Source organism: Nicotiana attenuata, unplaced genomic scaffold (assembly GCF_001879085.1).
Source record: "Nicotiana attenuata strain UT unplaced genomic scaffold, NIATTr2, whole genome shotgun sequence".
Classification (NCBI taxonomy): domain Eukaryota; kingdom Viridiplantae; phylum Streptophyta; class Magnoliopsida; order Solanales; family Solanaceae; genus Nicotiana; species Nicotiana attenuata.
In genome coordinates this window covers 383452-390124 of record NW_017670980.1, presented here as the reverse complement: position 1 = coordinate 390124, position 6673 = coordinate 383452, and the positions used below count along the sequence as shown (strand labels likewise).

The 6673-nt window shown below is 40.1% G+C and overlaps 1 pseudogene; it reads right to left on the bottom strand.

Annotated features, from left to right (window-relative positions):
• Positions 1-5682: 5682 nt before the first annotated feature.
• On the bottom strand, positions 5683-6433 carry LOC109244995 (annotated as a pseudogene).
• Positions 6434-6673: the final 240 nt, after the last annotated feature.

Genomic DNA, 6673 nt, shown 5'->3' with positions numbered 1-6673 from the left:
TTCTTTGACTACGTCGCCAGTGTTGGTGTTGCCCACAGGTTTGGGATCTCATACGGTGTAATGTGATGCATCTCGTATTTATCTTGGTGCGGTATTGATGCAGGATTACATAGTGATTGCATATGTGTCGCGGTAGTTGTAGGTTCATGAGAAGAATTACCATGTTCATGACTTAGTGTTGCCAACAACTGTACATGTGCTCATGATTTGGAGGTGGTATCTTTTAGGCGTGTCGTGTGAAGTATTCACGGATCATCGGAGCATGCAGTATTTGTTCAAACAAAAGGATCTCAATTTGAGGCAGAGGAGGTGGTTGGAGCTATTGAAAGACTATGATATCACCATCTTGTATCATCCCGGGAAGCCAATGTGATAGCCGATGCGTTGAGTAGAAAAGCAGTGAGTATGGGAAGCCTTGCGTACATTCTAGTCGGTGAGAGACCGTTTGCATCAGAAGTTAAGGCTTTTGCTAATCAGTTCGTGAGGTTGGATGTTTTAGACCCCAGTCGTGTTCTAGCTTGTACAGTCGCACGGTCTTCCTTGTTTGAGCACATCAGGGAGTGGCAGTATGATGACCTTGTCCTTAGGGAAACAGTACAGCGCGGTGGTGCCAAGCAGGTTAGTGTTGGAGATGATGGAATTTTGAGGATGCAGGGTCGTATTTGTGTGCCCAATGTAGATGGGCTTTGTGAGTTGATTCTTGAGAAGGCCCACAATTTTCGGTATTCTATTCATCAGGGGGGCCACAAAGACGTATCAAGACTTGCGGTAGCATTAATGGTGGAGAAGGATGAAGAAGGATATAGTTGCATATGCAGCTCGGTGTCTAAATTGTCAACAAGTGAAGTATGAGCATTAAAGATCGGGTGGTATGCTTCAAAAGTTAGAGATTCCTGAGTGGAAGAGAGAGCGTATCACTATGGAAATTGTTGTTGGACTCCCAAAGACTCAGAGGAAGTTTGATGCGGTATAAGTCATTGTGGGCAAGCTGACCAAGTCAGCGCACTTCATTCATGTGGCAATTACCTATTCTTCAGAGCAGTTAGATGAGATCTACATCTACGAGATCGTCAGTCCTCACGGTGTACCCGTGTCTATCATTTCTTATCGAGGTACGGAATTCACCTCGCACTTCTGGAGGGCAGTACAACGTGAGTTAGGCACGCAGGTTCAGTTGAGCACAAAACTTCATCCTCTGATGGACAAACAGTCCGAGCACATTATTCAGATATTGGTGGATATGCTTCGCGCTTGTGTTATAGACGTTGGGGGTTCTTGCGATAAGTTCTTGCCACTATCGGAGTTTTGCTACAATAACAGCTACCAGTCGAGCATTCAGATGGCTCCCTATGATGTCGATCGCCAGTTGGAGGGTTCGACCCGGAAGAGGCTTGATTGTTGGGTACATATTTGGTACAGGATGCCTTGGATAAGGTCAAGATTATTTAGGATCAACTTCGAACAGCTCAGTCTAGGCAGGAGAGTTGTGCCAACCGTATAGTTTGTTATGTTGCATTCATGGTCGGAGAGAGGGTGTTGCTCCGGGTTTCACCCATGAAGGGTATTATGAGGTTCGAGAAGAAGGGCAAGTTAAGCCCTAGGTATATCGGACCTTTTGAGATTCATGAGAGAATGGGTGAGGTGGCTTACAGGCTCGCATTGCCACCTAGTTTGTCAGCAGTCCATCATGTGTTCCATGTGTTCATGCTCCGAAAATATCACGGTGATCCGTCCCATGTGTTAGATTTCAGCTCCGACTAGTTGGATAAGGATTTGACTTATGAGGAGGAGATGGTGGCTATTTTAGCCCGGCAGATTTGATAGTTGAGGTCTAAGAGAGTTATCCTTCAATTCGAGTGCAGTGGAGAGGTCAACCCGTCGAGGAAGCCACTTGGGAGTCCGAGTCGGACATGCAGAGTAGATATCCACACCTTTTCACTAGTCCAGGTACTTTTCTATGTTCGTTCGAGGACGAACGGTTGTTTTAGAGGTGGAGAATGTGATGACCCGATAGGTCATCTAGAGTTTAAAACCCTAATTCTATGTTTCGAAACATCAAAATTCTCATTTTAGCCTTCCTCTATTTGCGTGCGCTATATATGTCTTTTTCCAGGAGGCTTTTATCTTAAAAATTGATAAAATATGAAATTATGACTTATAAATCCATTTGAGTTGATTTCGGTGAACATTTGAGCAAATAGATCCGGATCCGTATTTTGACAGTCCCAGTGGGTCCGTATCGTTATTTGGGACGTCGGCCTATGCCCGAAATTGAATTCGGAGGTCTCTAACTCAAGTTATCTCTTTTTGTCAAAAAATTGAAGTTTAAAGGTTTAATGACTTTAAAGAATTGATCAATGTTTGACGTTGTTGATACCGGATCCGTATTTTGGTTCCGGAACCCGGTATAGGTCATTACTATATTTATAACTTGTATGTCAAATTTGGTGAATAACGGAGTTAGTTTTACGTGATTTGGTTGTCTGGTTGTTATAATAGAAGTTCTAAACTTTTCTTGAAAATTTCATGAGATTTGGTATCTGATTCGTAGTTCTAGGCATTATTTTTGTGTTTTGATCACGCGAGGGAGCGCGTTTGAGGTTTTTGGACTTGTGTGCATATTTTGTTTGGAGCCCCAAGGGCTCGGCTGAGTTTCGGATAGGCTATGGATGAGTTAAACTTAGAAAAATTTGGTTTTTTGGACTTCTGATGGTTTCTGGTGCTTTTTTCTTCGTGATCATGAAGGTACTCTCCGATCGCAGAGAGAGAACTGGGCTTGGGTGGAATCTCCTTCATCGCGTATATGATAGATGGGTCGCAAACACGGAGCAATGGGGGCATTACCCTTCGCTAACGCGGCAAGCTTCTCGCGAACGTATAGGCATGGGACTTGGGGGAGGAGAACTGACCAATACTCTTCGCGAACGCGACATAAGGTTCGCAAACACGTAGGCTGGTGGGTGTAAGCCTTCACGAACACGAAGGGTATCTCGCAAACGCGTAGGCCATTTGAGCTGCTGCTTCGCGATCGCGTCAGGCTCTTTGGAAACGTGAAGAAGGCATGACACCCACTGATTTAAATGTTTAAAAAATGGGATTTCTCCCATTTTTTCATAACCCTTCCACTAGAGCTCGGCCTAGGGGCAATTTTTAAGAGAAAAATCAACATCAATTCATAGATATGAGTAGTTTGGAGGCAGATTCTAGGGGAAAGGCTCCGGTAGAGCTTTGAGTCGACTTTTGGAGCGAGGTAAGTATTGTGGTTAACCTTGACTTGAGGGACTGGTATTTGTTTGCCTATTTGCTACTTGTTCAAATGTTGGATACAACATATATATGAGGTGACGAGTACTTATTCGTTGTGGTTGGGTCAAAACATGCGGGTGGGACATGTTTCTTCTAATTGATTGCTTTCTTTGATCATGATATCCATTCTTAGACTAGTTAATTACTAAATAGATCGTTCTTTCCGCATTTGTGGACTATATGTGATAACTGAGTATTATTTCTGATGTTGAGGTTGATATTGTGGAACCATTGTTGACGTAAGGTTTGTTCTTGCTTAATTCCACCTCCCTGCAATTATATGTTCACTGCTACATAGTAAGGGAGAGTGTTAAAGCACGAAGGGTGATGATGTGCCGTATTTATTGATTCTTGATGAAATTGAGAGTAAATGCACGAAGGGTGATGCCGTGTCGTTATTAGTATTTCATGGTGAGATTGAGAGTAAAGGCACAAATGGTGATGTCGTGCAATTTTATTCATTATTTTTATTCGTTTTGTTGGTTAAAGGTTTATTGACTGTTCTTGTTATCATTCCCTGTTGTAGTTACCATATCTTGCACCCTTTTCGCATGTCCCGTCCCAATAGTACATGTTAATTCTTTATTTGTTGCTATGTTGTACGTATATTCTTGTATGTACATGTTTAATTACGTTGGTGTCCTGTCACTACCTCGTCGAGGATAGGCTCAACACTTACGGAGTACATTGGGTCGGTTGTACTCATAATACACTCTGCACTTCTTGTGCAGATTTGGGTACTGGTCCCATCTGTAAGTGAGGTGCATAAACTCGGATTAGCATTTGGAGACTCGGGTTAGATCTACAGGCGTCCGCAGACCTTGAAGTGTTAAAGCACGAAGTAAGGGAGAGTGTTAAAGCACGAAGGGTGATGTTGTGCCGTAATTTTGTGTTAAAGCACGAAGGGTGATGTTGTGCCGTATTTATTGATTCGTGATAAAATTGAGACTAAAAGCACGAAGGGTGATGTCGTTCCGTATTTACCATGTTATAGAGCGATTGAGAATAAAATCACGAAGAGTGATGTCGTGTCGCTATTAGTGTTACATGGTGAGATTGAGAGTAAAGGCACAAATGGTGATGTCGTGCAGTTTTATGCATTAAGTTTATACGTTTTGTTAGTTGAAGGTTTATTGACTGTTCTTGTTATCATTCCCTGTTGTAGTTACCGTATCTTGCACCCCTTTCGCATGTCCCCTCCAAATAGTACATGTTAATTGTTTATTTGTTGCTATGTTGTACGTATATTTTTGTATGTACATGTTTAATTACATGGGTGTCATGTCACTACCTCGTCGAGGATAGGCTCAACACTTACGGAGTACATTGGGTCGGTTGTACTCATAATACACTCTACACTTCTTGTGCATATTTGGGTACCGGTCTCATCTGTACGTGAGGTGCATCAGCTCAGATTAACATTTGGAGACTCGGGGTAGATCTGCTGGCGTCCACAGACCTTGAAGTCCCCTTCTTCATTCCCTATTTACTGTTCATTTCATTCGAGACAGTTGTACTTATTTCAAACCCTGTTGTAGTAATTTTAGAAGCTCGTATACTTGTGACTCTAGATCTAGATTGTACTAGATATTGGATTATTACGCTATTTCGTATTTTATCTTGGACTTCATTTCTGTTTAAATGGTTAAATTGTTCAAAGTGGTTAAAATTGGTAAAGAATTACTCTAACGTTAGCTTGCCTAGTAAGTGAAATGTTAGGCGCCATCCCGATCCCGAAGGTGGGATTTCCGGTTCATGACAAAGAAATATCACTTATTTCTTTTTGTTATATGCTTGTTGGACATATACCCTAAGAAAATGTACCTTTTAGTTTTAAAAGGCATTTCAACATAACCTTTAAAAAGGCTGGTCCCTAAAGTTAAAACACTGTTTTTCTGACTGGTCCCTAAAGTTAGAACACAATTTTTCTCTTTTTCCTTTTCCCATCTCTCAAATGAACAAAGTATTTAAAGAGCGGTTCCAAGCTTAGAAGACTGATTCCTTTCAATCAAGATTTATATCTTTGTCTAATGATTTACTTGCAATCATCTGGATTGTATAATGTTTGACAACATACATTATATACTTGTGTTTTGGTAGGTGCATGTAAATTAAAGTTTGATTAAGACGTGTGTTGAATGGGGAAAAATAGCTTGTTGAGCATGATTTAAGATAAGTTGATGGGACTAAGCCATTGAGTGCCTGTCGTTGGCCCCTAATTTGAGTCGTGACAAACTGCTTATTACATGATTTGTCAAATAAATTATATTTTCCCCTTTCCCTAATGCATCTATGTTTTTGTAGAAACAGGACCTTAGATTGTATTATAAGGCGCAATATTTTGCATCACATGTTTGTCGAGTCATAATAGCCAAGTCAACTCAATCAGAATAACAATTCTATAAATTATTTAGATTACAGTACGGACCCAAAGAAAAAGACCGTACAATATGATAATACAAACATAATTTAATACTATTTTCTCATAATAACTACAATTCTAGTGAATTGATAGTAATTTTTATTCTCACACACAAGACAATACACCACTTTATATTTATCATACGTAAAAAGAGAGATTTTTAGAGCATTTGATGGTTATTTGCACTTGTGGTAGCAGTAGCAATAACGTCTAAAGATGCTCTTCTTAATGCACATACCCCTCTTTGCCCCCTCTTTCTCTTTGCATTCTTCGTCGCAGTGTTCACTAAATAAAGCAATAGCCAGAAAATGTCTTGCTCTTCCTTCGGCAAAGTTTGCCCTCTGCCGCTTGCATCTCTGCATGGAGCAACAGCTTATCATAAGTTTGTTTTTTGGTTAAAATCATTTATTGGAATATGTGTATTATTTCTCAAAAAATAATAGATACGGATGCACGTATAATTTCAATTCGATACCAACATATAGTGATTATAGCGATAAATATTTCATATTATGTTGCGAGTAGGGTCTAAGTGTGCAAAGGCATAAAGAATACTCATAAATAAAATGACAATGAAAAAAAGTACCAACCATTGGATGAAATGAGGAGGAAGCACAAGAGGAGAGCAAGGAAGGTTGTGTAGTTCATTAGTGACTTTGCCATATTCCTATACTTTGGATGAACTTTCTATTTTCCTTAAATTATTTGTGTGGAAACCATAGAGTGAAGACAGGTATTTATAACAAGGCCTGAAACTTAATTAATGATTTAGTCAAAATATTCAATGAAACTGCACGCTAAGTGGTTGGCTATTCAAGGAAGAAACGAGTAGTGTAAGGAATGAAGCAAATAATAATTTATATAGGTTAAATATTTGGCTAAATTTTGACTAAATCGATCCTCCTTGTTTTCTTTTTACAAGATGAAGAAGTATATTTCCTCGTA